This window comes from Mobula hypostoma, chromosome 4 (genome assembly GCF_963921235.1).
Source record: "Mobula hypostoma chromosome 4, sMobHyp1.1, whole genome shotgun sequence".
NCBI classification, from domain to species: domain Eukaryota; kingdom Metazoa; phylum Chordata; class Chondrichthyes; order Myliobatiformes; family Myliobatidae; genus Mobula; species Mobula hypostoma.
In genome coordinates, this window is record NC_086100.1 from 25,578,829 (window position 1) to 25,594,054 (window position 15,226).

Below are 15,226 nucleotides of genomic sequence, written 5' to 3' on the forward strand. Positions count from 1 at the left end.
CCTTTCCCCCACCCAATACATTTTAAAACTATGCATTCACAACTCAATATCTTTTTTTGCACAGCTCTAAAACTTCACAAACCCATAACCAGGATAAAGCTATGTAACAGATAAAACAGAGCACAATACTAAGCTGCTGCATTTTCTGATTTATAAAATCTGATTGCATTCTACATTTTATTTCAATAGTAAGAATGGAAGTTTATTTTTGAATGAGGTCTGACTACGCTCCTGTCAAATGCCTTGCAATGTTTTACGATATTAAATGCATCACTATTGACAATTCTACAAAGCTAAACCCAAAAGCATGAATGGCAGTGATGCTTCACTATCAGATGAACTCAACGCCTTCTATCCTGATTTGAAAGGGAGAATAGAATTACAGCTGTGAAGATCCCTGCTGCACCTGATGACCCTGTGATCTCTGTCTCAGATGCCGAAGTTAGGCTGTTTTTAAAGAGAGTGAGCCCTCACAAGGCGGAAGGTCCCAATGGAGTACCTGGTAAGGCTCTGAAAACCTGTTCCAACCAACTGGCAGGAGTATTCAAGGACATTTTCAACCTCTCACTGCTACGGGCAGAAGTGAAAAACAGAAACCCTACAGCACAATACAGGCCCTTCGGCCCACAATGCTGTGCTGAACATGTCCTTACTTTAGAAATTACCTAGGGTTACCCATAGCCCTCTATTTTTCTAAGCTTTATGTACCTGTCCTGGAATCTCTTAACAGACCCTATTGTATCCGCCTCCACCACCGTTGCTGACAGCCCATTCCAAGCACTCACTACTCTCTGCATAAAAAATACTTCCCCCTGACATCTCCTCTGTACCTGCTTCCAAGCACCTTAAACCTGTGCCCTCTCGTGTTAGCCATTTCAGCCCTGGGAAAAGGCCTCTGACTATCCACATGATCAATGCCTCTCATCATCTTATACACCTCTGTCAGGTCACCTCTCATCCTCCATCGCTCCAAGGAGAAAAGGCCAAGTTCACTCAACCTATTCTCGTAAGGCATGCTCCCCAATCCAGGCAATATCTTTGTAAATCTCCTCTGCACCCTTTCTATGGTTTCCACATCCTTCCTGTACGTAGTGAGGTGACCAAAACTGAGCACAGTAATCCAAAGTGAGGTCTGACCAGGGCCCTATATAGCTGCAAATTACCTCTCGGCTTCTAAACTCAATCCCATGGTTGATAAAGGCCAATGCATCTTATGCCTTCTTAACCACACAGTCAACCTGCATAACAGCTTTGAGCGCCCTATGGACTTGGAACCCGGAGTCTCCTCTTGGCAGCTACTGGAGTAAGACGCATTTATCGCAGCTCCATCTTTTACAACTTACTTTCCACTGTTAGATTTGTTTAAAGTTTTGAAGCTTTATCACTTTTGCTGAAGGATTTACAATTCTTTTACGATGGCTGATACTCGATCTGGAATCGAATTAAGAGGTGGCAAAACTCTTCCTGAAGTTGAGCAAACAAAGAAATCAGAGGAAGTCTCTACTTCAGAAAGAATGCTCTCTTTAATAGAAGTTATTAATGCTAAGATTGGTACAGTGGACACCAAGATCGATAAACTGATGAACGCTAATGAAAAGCTTGAAAAAAAAATAATCTTCGCTGTTCAGGAATCTTTGAAGAATCTGGAAGTTCAATATCAGATGCTTAAACGGAGCACTCATAGAATTGAAAGAGAACAGGAGTTAATGAGTCAAACTATTAAAGGACAAAAATTGAAGATGTCTTTTATAGAAAAGAAAATTAATGAAGTTACTTCGGAGTTATCAAGAATTAAGAAGAAAACGATCGATCTGGAAAGCAGAAGTCGCCGGATGAATTTACGCATACTGGGTTTGCCTGAAAATATGGAAACATTAAAGTTCTTTTCAAACATGTTATATTCACTTTTTAAGTGAGGTTCTTGAAGCCTGTCCGATACTGGACAGAGCCCACCAAATTCAACGTCCTAAGCCTTCAGCTGAAATGAAACCCCATCCTGTGATATTATGTTTGCACTATTTTATAACTGAAGAAGCTATTCTTCAGGATGCAAGGAAAAGGGATAAGCTAATTTATAACGGAGCAAAGATTCGTATAGTTGAAGATTTTACCCCAGAGATATATGCTGGAAGAATTAAATATTGGGCAGTCATGGCTGAACTTTATAAGATTAACTGTCGTCCCTCTCTGCGCTATCCGGCTTGTCTGAGAATTACTCCATCTAATGCTCACCCAAAACGAATTGACTCCCCAGAAGACAGTTGGAAATTTATAAATTTTGTAAGCAATTTGAATAGTTAATCCTTAGCCTGGAGCTGTTTGTAGCGGCTTTGATGGAAGTCTGCTCCACGTTTTATGAGTGCCCAGACATGGACTTGGTTGATTTACTTAGATCTGTTGTTGTTTGCTTTAATAGTTAATATAGTTTTGGATTTTATATATTTACTTATTTTTTTCTTTGATTTGTAAGTCCTTAACATTAGTTGTAGTATATTAGTTGGTTGGATTCATCTTTTTTCGAATACATGGTTACGTATTTTAAATGAATCTAAGATGGCCATCATTAGTTAGGTGTTAACTATTGTTAGACATAATATGTAAATATTTGGAATTTGTTTATTTCTTTATGTACCCTTTGTCATGTCTTTTTGGTAGTGGTAACATATTACTTTGTAAGCAGGGACTGCTAACTGGAGACAGGGGTCAAGGGTCATTAGAGTAGCATGCTGTCTGCCTATTGGATGGTTTCTGGGTCTTTGGGGGAGGGCGTGGGTCTATTAGATTAGTTTTTATTTCGACTGGGCAGTCTTGAGAGGTTTTTTTTGGTCAATTATCTTGTTTCTCTTTCTGATCGAGTCATGCTTTGTCTTTTCTTCAGATTTAGTTTGTGCCTGCACATTAGCTTACTTTATAAATTTAAAATTAAACCTTAAATATGGATCTTAATAAAATTAATGTAATATCTTGGAATCTGAATGGTATGAACCAACCTATTAAGCGCAGAAAGATTTTTAAGAAATTAAAAACACTTCATGCAGATATTATTTTTGCGCAGGAGACTCATATCCGTAGGCAGGATGAAAATCATTCTTTTAAATTTTCGAAGGGACCCTTATTTCATTCTTTATCAGTAAATACAATAAGAGGGGTATCTATTTTTATTAATTCTAAAATCTCTTTTGTACATTTTAATACTGTTACTGATTTAATTGGAAGATATTTAATTGTTACTGGTTTGTTATGTGGTCAAAAGGTGTCTATGGTGTGTGTTTATGCACCTACTATAGATAGCCCTGATTTTTTTTAAGAAGCTATTTTCTGTGCTGCCAAATTTAAATGAATATAAGTTGATTATGGGCGATGACTTTAACTGCTGTCTCACTCCATCGACTGATAGATCATCCACCAATCCGTCGCTTCCTAATAAAGCTGCGACTTGTATTAATTCTTTTTTTATTAGTATATGGCCTGGTTGATATCTGTAGATTTATGCATCCTAAAGATAGGGATTTTTCTTTTTTTACCCCACATGTATACCATAAATACTCAAGAATTGATTATTTTTTGCTGGATACGCGATTGGTGTCCTGTTGCTGATTGTGCGTATGATGTGATTGCATTGTCAGATCATGCACCCATGAAACAAACTTTGAAGTTCTCTGATAATATACTGAAGATACCTCAGTGGAGATTTAATGCTACATTACTACAAGATTTAATCTTTGTAAGTTCTATTAAAGAGCAAATTTCTCTATTTTTTGAATTAAATACAACTGAGGGAATGCCAAATTTGGTTATTTGGGATACGATAATTAGGGGACAGATAATTTCATACTCAGTAGGTTTAAAAAGGAAAACCAAAGTGGAACTTTTAGTGATTACTAATAGGATTAAAGAAATAAAGTTTATTCAGTAATGCCTAGTGAAGATCTCTATAAGGAAGGGGTGGAACTCCAAACACAGCATGATTTGCTTCTGACTTTTCCCATTGAGCAGCAAATTCTTAAATCTAAAAGTCAATTTTATATACATGGGGACAGGTCAGGCAAATTATTGGCTGGTTAATTAAAAGTAACTATGGCTGGAAGACAGATCCTGAAAATACGAAGACCTGATAGAACCGAAACAGTAGATCCTTATGAAATTAATAAGGTAGTTATGGATTTCTACTCGAACCTTTATAAATCTGAATTTTCAGACAATATTACTTTTATGAATAGATTTTTGCAAAAATTGAATTTATCTAAAATTTCTATCCAAGATATGAATACATTAGATACACCTATTAAACAAGAGGAAATATCCTCTTCCCAACCAGGTAAGGCTCCGGGACCAGATGGATATACACTGGAATTTTATAAGATTTTCACTGAAATACCTGCACCTCATCTATCTCAAATTTTCACTGATTCTACATCCTCTGGGAATCTCCCGAAAACTTTTTATGAAGCATCAATCTCATTAATTCCTAAAAAAGAAAAAGATTTATCTGAATGTGCTTCCTATAGACCAATCTCTCTACTGAACATGGATTTAAAAATTCTTTCTAAGATCTTGGCTAATAGACTTGAGAGTATTTTACCGAGTGTTATTTCCAATGATCAAACTGGATTTATTAAAAATAGGTATTCACATTTTGACATTCTAAGATTATTAAACATTATTCACTCCTCTCCATCTAAAGAATCTGGATGTGTTGTTTCTCCTGATGCAGAGAAAGCCCTTGATAGGGTGGAATGGTCTTACTTATTTGAGGTTTTGGAAAGATTTAATTTTGGTCAGGGATTTGTTTCCTTGATCAAATTGATCTATCAAGCCCCTATGGCTGCAGTTATAACTAATGATCAAAAATCTCCTTACTTTAGATCAGCGGTCCCCAACCACCGGGCCACAAAGCATGTGCTACCGGGCCGCGAGGAAACGATATGATTTGGCCATATCAAATGATATGAGTCAACTGCATCTTTCCTCATTCCCTGTCATGCCCACTGTTGAACTTTAACGCATGCAAGGTCTTCAGTGACCCAAGATGCAAATAACCCATGACGTGCAAAGGAATGGGTCTGTGACCCATTTGTGAATATCCCCAGTGAATCATCCATGTCAGCGTGGGAAGAAGATCAACTCCTCGAGCTTGTAAATAATGGTGGGCTGAAAAGTATGTTTGACATAACATTTCTGCCGGCGTTCTGGATCAAAGTCAAGGCTGAATATCCTGAGATAGCCACGAAAGCACTGAAAACGTTGCTTCCATTCCCAACATCATATCACTGCGAAGCGGATTTTTCTGCAAGGAATGCAATGAAAACTAAATTGCGCAGTAGACTGGACATAAGGAACCCCCTTCGAGTATTGCTGTCTCCCATCATCCCTCAATGGGACCATCTTGTTGCAGGAAAGCAAGCCCAGGGCTCCCACTGATTCAGCGATATTGGTGTGTTGCAATGATTTTATATGTTCATATGAGGAAAATATGAGCTGTGTTTAATATCCAAACGTTACTTAAAATATTATGATGCTATTGACTTATAAGTGACTTATAATTCAGTGGTCCCCAACCTCCGGGCCGCGAGGAATGCAGTGGTAAAGCGGTGGCCGGAATGCACCCAGCGCATCTTTAAGAAAAAAGCCGAAATAAACAAGCTAATTGATTAGGTGCTGCTTGGCACGTAATCAATTTGGGACCACTGTTATAATGGATTTATCACTATAGTCATGCAAGGAAAATATGTGCTGTGTGTTTAATATTATATTTGTTAGATAAACCCCTTCAGGAAACAAAATTGAGTGTGTTAGCCACTTAACAGTGACTTATAGTTGACTTATCATCTATATTCCGTCGTGTTCAACACCAACCACCACCCGCCCCGCCGGGTCGGCCAGTCCGCAAGAATATTGTCAATATTAAACCAGTTCGCGGTGCAAAGAAGGTTGGGGACCCCTGCTTTAGATTATACAGAGGTACTTGGCAGGGATGTCCTCTTAGCCCTTTATTATTTAACTTTGTTTTAGAACCCCTTGCTATTTATTGCTCTTAGGAATTCCAATACTGTTCAGGGTCTTAAGAGAGGGGACCAAAGTACACAAGGTTTCGATGTATGCAGATGACCTGTTAGTTTATATTTCGGATCCTAGGAAATCTATTCCTTCTATGTTATCTATATTTTCTGAATTTAGTGGTTTTTCTGGATATAAATTAAATTTACATAAAAGTGAGTTATTTCCTATTAATAATTACTTGGATCAATATCATCAAATACCTTTTAGTATTGCTAAAAATTACTTTACTTATCTTGGTATTAAAATTACTAAAAATTAAGGACCTATGTAAATATAATTTTCTCCCATTAATTGATTACACCCAACAAATGCTTTCTAAATGGTCACCTATGACGTTATCATTAATAGGTCGAATTAATGCTATTAAAATGATAGTTCTACCAAAATTCTTATATGCATTTCAGGCGGTTTCTTCCTTTATTCCTAAGATGTTTTTTTGACAGAATAGACTTTATAATTTTATCTTATATTTGAAATAATAAAAATCCTAGATTGAGTAAACCCTTATTGCAGAAATTAAAAAAGGACAGTGGTATAGCTTTGCCAAATTTTAGAATGTATTATTGGGCAATTAATATTTGATACATGAATGTCCTTCATGGTTGGATTTGAAGGAAAACTCGGCAAAGGGGTTCTCTTTGGTCTCTTTACTGGGAGCTCCTCTTCCCTTTTTGTTTTCTAAGATTAGCAGACAAGACCTTAATCCCATTATTAAACATACATTAAGAACTTGGTTTCAGTTTCGTAGATTTTTTTTGAATTAAATAATTTTGTTCTTTCCAGTAACATCCATTTCAATTATTTTTTTAAACCATCAATTCTGGATAAGGCCTTTTTAATTTGGAAAACCAAGGGAATAACGACTTTTTCAGATTTGTTTTTAGGAGATTGTTTAATGTCTTTTTCTCAGTTTGTGGATAAATATGATTTATCTAATGTACACTTTTTTAGATATTTACAAATTCAGAATTTTTTTACAACCTTTGTTGCCAAATTACCCTTCTGCTTATCCACCTAATATGACAGATGCTCTCTTTCAGTTTAAACCACTTCAAAAAGGGTTGATAACTATAATTTATAAACAGTTATTGAATTTACAAATGGTATCTAACGATAAAATTAAACATGCTTGGGAATTGGAATTTCAAGAGTCATTTTCGGATAATCAATGGAGTAAAATTTTTCATTTGGTTAATAACTCATCTACTTGTGCCCGCCATTCCTTGATACAGTTCAAGGTAGTGCACCGGGCCTATATGTCAAAGCATAAACTAGCACGTATTTTTTCCAACATCAATCCTATTTGTGACCGATGTAATATTGAGGTGGCCATTTTAACTCATATGCTTTGGTTTTTCATAAAGCTAGACAATTTTTGGAGAGATGTTTTTAAAATGTTATCAAAAGTCTTGGATCTGGACCTACAATCTAATTTACTTACAGTAATCTTTGGGATTATCCCATCGGAAGCAGGAAATATTCCTGTTTCCGCTCAACATATGATGGCCTTTGCAACTTGATTGGCAAGGAGAGCCATTTTACTGAATTGGAATGATTCTAATCCACCTACTGTCTTTTATTGGCTTTCCTCCATCATGTCCTGTTTAAGTTTAGAGAAAATAAGAAGTCGGACGTTTGATACATCCTTTAAATTTGAGCAAATCTGGCAACCTCTTATTCAATATTTTCATTTGATTTGATTTATTACTCTTCCAATTATTCTTTTTCTTGAAGTTTTAGATTTGATCAGAAAGTCTTCCTTTTTTTTTGGTCATATCCTCAGAATGGACTGCCCAGTCCCTTCCCCCCCCCCCCTTTTCTCATATAGTGTACTGTGGTTTTTTTTCTCATTTAAAAATTTAAAGTTTATTTTTCTCTCTTCATGAATTGATAAGAGGATAATTAGCTGTCTCTTTTTTATCATATACTACATATTAGTTTAATACAATGATTTTGATAATATCTATTTCACTTTCTGTTTGTATTGTTTATATATATATGTATATATATATTTGAGATAATTCTCCTCTTGTTTGTATACATGTTCTTTTTAAAATCAATAAAAAAAATTAATAAAGAAAGAAAGAAAGAAAGAAAGAAAGGACTCGGACCGCAAGATCCCTCTGATCCTCCCATCTGCCAACAGTCTTACCATTAATACTATATTCTGCCATCATATTGACCTACCATAATGAACCACCTCACACTTATCTGGGTTGAACTCCATCTACCACTTTTCAGCCCAGTTTTGCATCCTATCGATGTCCCACTGTAACCTCTGACAGTCCTCCACACTATCCACAACACATCCAACTTTTGTGTCATCACCATATTTACTAACCCATCACTCCACTTCTTCATCCAGGTCATTTATAAAAATCACAAAGGGGTCCCAGAACAGATCCCTGAGGCACACCACTGGTCACTGACCTCCATGCAGAATATGACCTGTCTACAACCACTCTTTGCCTTCTGTGGGCAAGCCAGTTCCGAATCCACAAAGCAATGTCTGCTTAGATCCCATGCCTCCTTACTTTCTCAATAAGCCTTGCATGGGGTACCTTAACAAATACCTCACTGAAATCCATATACACGACACCTACTGCTCTACCTTCATCAATATGCTTAGGCACATTCTCAAAAAAACTCAGTCAGACTCGTAAGGCACGACCTGCCTTTGACAAAGCCACGATGACTATTCCTAATCATATTATGCCTCTCCAAATGTTCATAAATCCTGCCTCTCAGGGGGGATCTTTTCCACCAACTTACCAACCACTGAGGTAAGACTCACTGGTCTATAATTTCCTGGGCTATCTCTACTCCCTTCTTGAATAAGGGAACAACATCCACAACCCTCCAATCAGAATCAGGTTTATTATCACTGGCATGTGACATGAAATTTGTTAACTTAGCAGCAGCAGTTCAATGCAATACATAATCTAGCAGAGGAAAAAATAACAAAATAAATAAAATAAAAAATAAACAAGTAAATCAATTACATATATTGAATAGATTTTTAAAAAGTGTGCAAATACTGTGAGGCAGTATCCAAAGATTCAATGTCCATTTAGAAATCAGATGGGGAAAGGGAAGGAGCTGTTCCTGAATCACTGAGTGTGTGCCTTCAGGCTTCTGTACCTCCTACCTGATGGTAACAATGATAAAAGGGCATGCCCTGCGTGCTATAGGTCCTTAATAATGGATGCTGCCTTTCTGAGACACCGCTCCCTAAAGAAGTCTTAGGTACTTTCTAGGCTAGTGCCCAAGATTGAGCTGACTAGACTTATAACCTTCTGCAGCTTCTTTCGGTCCTGTGCAGTAGCCCCTCCATAGCAGATAGTGACGCAGCCCGTCAGAATGCTCTCTACGGTACAATCCTCTGGAACCTCCCCGTCCCCTTTGATGATACAAAGATCATCGCCAGAAGCTCAGCAATCTCCTCCCTCGCCTCCCACAGTAGCCTGGGGTACAACTCATCTGGTCCCAGTGACTTATCCCACTTGATGCTTTCCAAAAGCTCCAGCACATCCTCTTTCTTAATATCTATATGCTCAAACTTTTCAGTCCACTGTAAGCTCTTCAGTTCCCATGCTTCAAAGAGGCAACAATTATACCAGTGCCCAAGAAGAATAATGTGAGCTGCCTTAATGACTATCACCCGGTATCACTCACATCTACAGTGATTTGAGAGGTTGGTCATGAGTAGACTGAAGACCTGCCCCAGCAAAGACCTAAAACCATTGCAGTTTGCCGATTGCTACAATAGGTTAACGACAGATGTAATCTCAATGCCTCTCCACATTGGCTTCAGACCACCTGAACAACACAAGCACCTACGTCAGGATGCTGTTCATCGACTGTAGCTCAGCATTTAATATCATCATTCCCACAATCCTGATTGAGAAGTTACAGAACCCGGGCCTCTGTACCTCCCTCTGCAATTGGATCTTCAACTTCCTAACTGGAAAACTACAATCTGTGAGGATTGGTGATAACATATCCTCCTCACTGACAATCAACACTGATGCACCTCAGGGGTATGTGCTTAGCCCACTGCTCTTCTCTCTGTACACCCATGACTGTGTGGGCAGGCATAGCTCAAATATCATCTATAAATTTGCTGACAATATAACCATTGTTGGTAGAATCTCAGGTGGTGATGAGAGGGTGTACAGGAGTGAGATATGCCAACTAGTGGAGTGGTGCTGCAGCAACAACCTGGCACTCAATGTCAGTAAGACGAAAGAGCTGATTGTGGACTTCAGAAAGGGTAAGATGAAGGAACACATACCAATCCCTCATGGAGGGATAAGAAGTGCAGAGAGTGAGCAGCTTCAAGTTCCTGGGTGTCAAGATCTCTAAGGATCTAACCTGGTCCCAACATATCGATGCAGTCATAAAGAAAGCAAGACAGTGGCTATACTTTATTTGGAGTTTGAAGAGATTTGGTATGTCAACAAATACACTCAACACTTCTATAGATGTACTGTGGCGAGCATTCTGACAGGCTGCATCACTGTCTGGTATGGAGGGGCCACTGCACAGGTCCGAAAGAAGCTGCAGAGGGTTGTAAATCTAGTCGGTTCCATCTCAGGTACTAGCCTACAAAGTACCCAGGACATCTTCAAGGAACAGTGTCTCAGAAAGGCAGCATTCATTATTAAGGACCTCCAGCACCCAGGGCATGCCCTTTTCTCACTGTTACCATCAGGCAGGAGGTACAGAAGCCCGAAGGCACACACTCAGCGATTCAGGAACAGCTTCTTCCCCTCTGCCATTCGATTCCTAAATGGACACTGAACCCTTGGATGCTACCTCACTTTTTAAAAAATATATAATATTTCTGTTTTTATATGATTTTTAACCTATTCAATATACATATACTGTATAAAGTATACTGATTAAGATTTACTTACTTATTATTTTTTTCTTCTATATTATGTATTGCATTGAACTGCTGCTGCTGCTGCTGAATTAAAAAATTTCATGTCACATGCTGGTGATAATAAACCTGATTCTGATTCTGAAATATGGGTAAAGCAAGGTCAGAAAATAGACGGAGAATATTTTTATTAGAAGTCCTATATAGCAAACATTTGTCACAGTTGACCATCAGTCCATAACTACAGGAGCATCACCCAGTTGAATAAACACAGACAGCTTTTCAAAGTCATTAAGTTAACTTATAATATCAAATATATTTTCAATCTCTCATTGCTACAGTTGGAAGTTCCTACCTGCTTCAAAAGGGCAACAATAGTACCAGTGCCCAAGAAGAGCAGAGTGAGCTACCTCAATGTCTATTATCCAATAGCACTCATACCTACAGCGATGAAGTGCTTTGAAAGGTTGGTCATGGCTGGAATCAACTCCCATTTCAGGAAGGACCTGGACCCACTGCAATGAACCTATCACCACAGTAGGTCCACAGCAAACAATCTCAATTGATCTTCAAGCAGCCTACTATGTTAAGGTGCTGTTTCTTGACTATAGCTCAGCATTTAACACCATCCTTCCTACAGTCCTGATCAGAAAGCTACAGAACCTTGGCCTCTGTACCTCCCTCTGGAACTAGATCCTTGACTTCATAACCAGAAGACCACAACCTGTGTAGGTTGGAAATAACATCTCCACCTCACTGGCAATCAACACAGTCACACCACAGGGATGTGTGCTTAGCTCACTGCTCTATTCATTCTACAACTATGACTGTGTGGCTAGGTATAGCTCAAATGCCACCTTTGCTGATGATACAACCACTGGTGACAGGATTTCCGATGGTGACGAAAAGGCATACAGGAGCGAGATGTACCAGCTAGTTGAGTGGTGTCGCAGTAACCTTGCATTCATCGTCTGTGAGACCAAAGAGGTAATTGTGGACTTCAGAAAGAGCAAGACAATGGAACACAAACCAATCCTCAGAGGGATCAGAAGTGGAGAGAGTGAACAATTTCAAGCTCCTGGTGTCAATATCACTGAGGACCTAACATGGATGCAACATATCCATGCAACTATAATGAAAGCAAGACAGCAACTATATTTCATTAGGAGTTTGAGGAGATTTGGTTTGTCAACTAAAACACTCAAAAACTTCTAATGTACTGTGGAGAGCATTGTGACTCGCTACATGGGTGGGGGCTAGTGCACAAGATGGAAGTTGCACAAACTTGTAAAATTAGTCAGCTCCATAATGGGTACCAGCCTCCATGGTATCCAAGACATCTTCAAGGAGCAGTGACTTAGGTGTCCATCATTAAAGATCCCCACCACCCAGGACATGCCTCTTCACACTGTTACAGTCCAGAAGCAGGTACAGAAGCCTTAAAGGCACACACTCAGCAATTCAGAAACAGCTTCTTCCCCTCTGGCATCAGATTCCTAAATAGACATTGAACCCATGAACACTACCTCACTACTTTTTAAATTGTTTTGCATTACTTATTTTAACCTAACTATTTAATAGACACATATAAACATAATATAACTTAGTTTTTTTGTTCTCTATATTTTTATCATGTACTTCACTGTACTGCTTCTGTAAAGTTAACAAATTTCATGACACATGCCAGTGCTTTTAAACCCAATTCTGATTCACATTTGGTTGTAGAAACAGATGAATCCTTTTGAATATACAATGAAAATACCCAATCATTGTTTCTCTTTACCAAAGATGCTCATGTGATGTACCTATAATGATCTTCTCCAACAATAGCCACATATCAAAAGCCAAATGTGTAGCTCTGCAGTTTCCCTGCTCATTTGCTTCTTCATCAACTTTAAACAAATTACTTCAATCAATCTCAGATCTGAGAGATCTATTCTGTCATAAAACTTGGCCCCACTTGAACACTTCAGGGTCAAGAGTGACCAGATAAATTAGCTCAGCTAGAACTGATATCACTTCTCCTCATAATGAATACATAGACATTCACTGAAACTCAACCTCAACTCTGATAGGCAGAACTATGTGCCAATAGCTTTCTTTGGGACCCTGTCTACCTGTGAAGCCACTTTCAAGGAATTATGGATTTGTATTCCCAAATCCCCCTGTTCTACTGCACGCTTCATGGGCCTATCTCTCACTGTGCAAGTCCTACCTGGCTTACCCCGCCCAAATGCAACATCTCACACTTGTCAGCATTAAATTCCATCTGTCAGCAGAAAAATTCCTAAAATTTAAAAGCATATGGTGCAAATCATCTCCATTATGGAACAATAATCGTTTTCTATCTGGGGGGAAACCATTCATTAACAGAACTTGGGAGGATAAAGGTATTACTACTCTTCAAGATATTAATGGGGCAAGTACTATCCTCAGCTTTCAAGAACTGATATCTTGATATAATATTGATAAACATTCTCTTTTCTTCTACTTTCGAGTAAGATCACCTTGTAAAGCCTACGGCGTTCCCTGGGGGTCAGATTTAAAGGACCATCCCATTTTAAGTTGGATACAGAGTGCTCCAGGACAGATAGTGTCATATGTCTATGATAAATTAAACTCCCAGAATTATATGCCCACATTGGGAATGAAAGCTTGGGATAGGGACATATCTGAATTGGGACAAGACTTAAACCGGGATGCCATTTGGGATAATGCTGCTGGTGCTTCGAAAAACCCAAATCATCGGTATATACACTTGAAATTTTGTCATAGAGCATATTTAACACTGAGAATTAGACATCAAATGGGACTGGTTCCTGACCCTTATTGCTGATTTTGTCCCCATGGAGCCATTGGCTCTTTTATTCATATTTGTATGGGAATGTCCAGGGGTTTTTGATTTGTGGAGGAAGGTTATTAGTACTCTTACAGAACTAACAAGGGTACAATTACCAATGGACCCCACTGTACATCTTCTAAATGATGACTCCCACCTTTCCCTTACGGAAAAAACACGCAAAACCTGGCTGGCAGGCCTGACTGCAGCTAAGAAGATTGTAGTCCAGTGTTGGAAACCTCCCCATGATATTTCAAATACTCACTGGCTTCAGAGCTTTTTGGACATTTCTTACCTGGAACTTTCATCAGCAAGAGTAGATGATGCATAACCAAACAGTCATAATGTGGACAAATATGATATCTAACTTAAAAGATCCTTTGTTAAAACAGGAATGCTTTGTCTGTGTATGTAATACTATTCAGTTGATTGGTGGAGGGGAGAGGGATGGGGGGGTGAGAGGAGTGGAGGGGGGGATGGTGATGAAGGTTGGGGAGTAGCTGGGTTAAACAGTCAAGATGTAATTGGCAACTGGTTGTATTGAATGTAATTTGTTGGTGTTGCAATAAAAAATTAATAATAAAAAAAATTCCATCTGCCATTTCTCAGCCCATTTTTCCAGCTGGTCCAGATCCTGCTGCAAGCTTTGACAGCCTTCCTTGTTGTCCAGTATACCCCCAATCTTGGTGCCATCTGCAAATTTGCTGATTCAGTTTACTTCATCATCCAGATCATTGATATAGATAACAAGCAACAACAGACCCAGCTTTAATCCCTGCAGCACATCACTAGTCACAAGTCTTCTGTCAGAGACGCAACCATCTACTACCTGCGAAGCCAATGTCTAAACCAATTTATTATCTCATCTTGAATGTCAAGCAACTTACCTTCTTGACCAACCTCTGATATGGGACCTTGACAAAAGCCTTGCATGTAGACAACATCCACTGCCTTGCTTTCATCAATTTTCCTGGTAACTTCCTCAAAAACCTAAAAGAATGGTTAGATTCAATTTTCTGCACATAAAGCCATGCTGGCGATCCATAATCAGCCCCTGTCTATGCAAATACTCATACATTCAGTCCCTTAGAACACCTTCCAATAACTTAGTTACTACTGATGTCAGGCACATAGGCCTATAACTTCCTTGCTTATTCCTCAAGCCTTTCTTAACCAGAACAGCATTCGCTATCCTCCAATCCTTCAGCAACTCACCTGCAGCCAAGGACATATTAAATATCTCTGCTAAGACCACTACAACTTCTGCACTAGTTTCTCCATAGGGTCTGAGGTGACACTTGTCAGGGCCTGGGGATTTATCCATCCCAATTTACCTCAAGGTAGCCAATACCTTCTCCTCTCTAATCTGTATATGTTCCTTGACCTTCCTTCTGCTTTGCCTCACTTCTATAGACTGTGTCCATCTGCCAAGTACAGATGCA

The 15,226-nt window shown here is 38.7% G+C and overlaps 1 protein-coding gene across 3 annotated transcripts in view; it reads right to left on the reverse strand.

Moving 5' to 3' along the window:
- Positions 1 to 15,226, reverse strand: part of LOC134345184 (plastin-1-like) — a 127,629-nt gene that overhangs the window by 56,483 nt on the left and 55,920 nt on the right. Inside the window, exon 1 of one of the 3 annotated variants that reach the window (XM_063045420.1) lies at positions 14,672 to 14,690. The exons of the other annotated variants lie outside the window; for them this stretch is intronic. The gene's annotated coding sequence lies outside the window, so the exon portion shown is untranslated. Of the gene's footprint in view, positions 1 to 14,671; positions 14,691 to 15,226 lie in introns of those variants that run through there. 3 annotated transcript variants of the gene reach the window in all.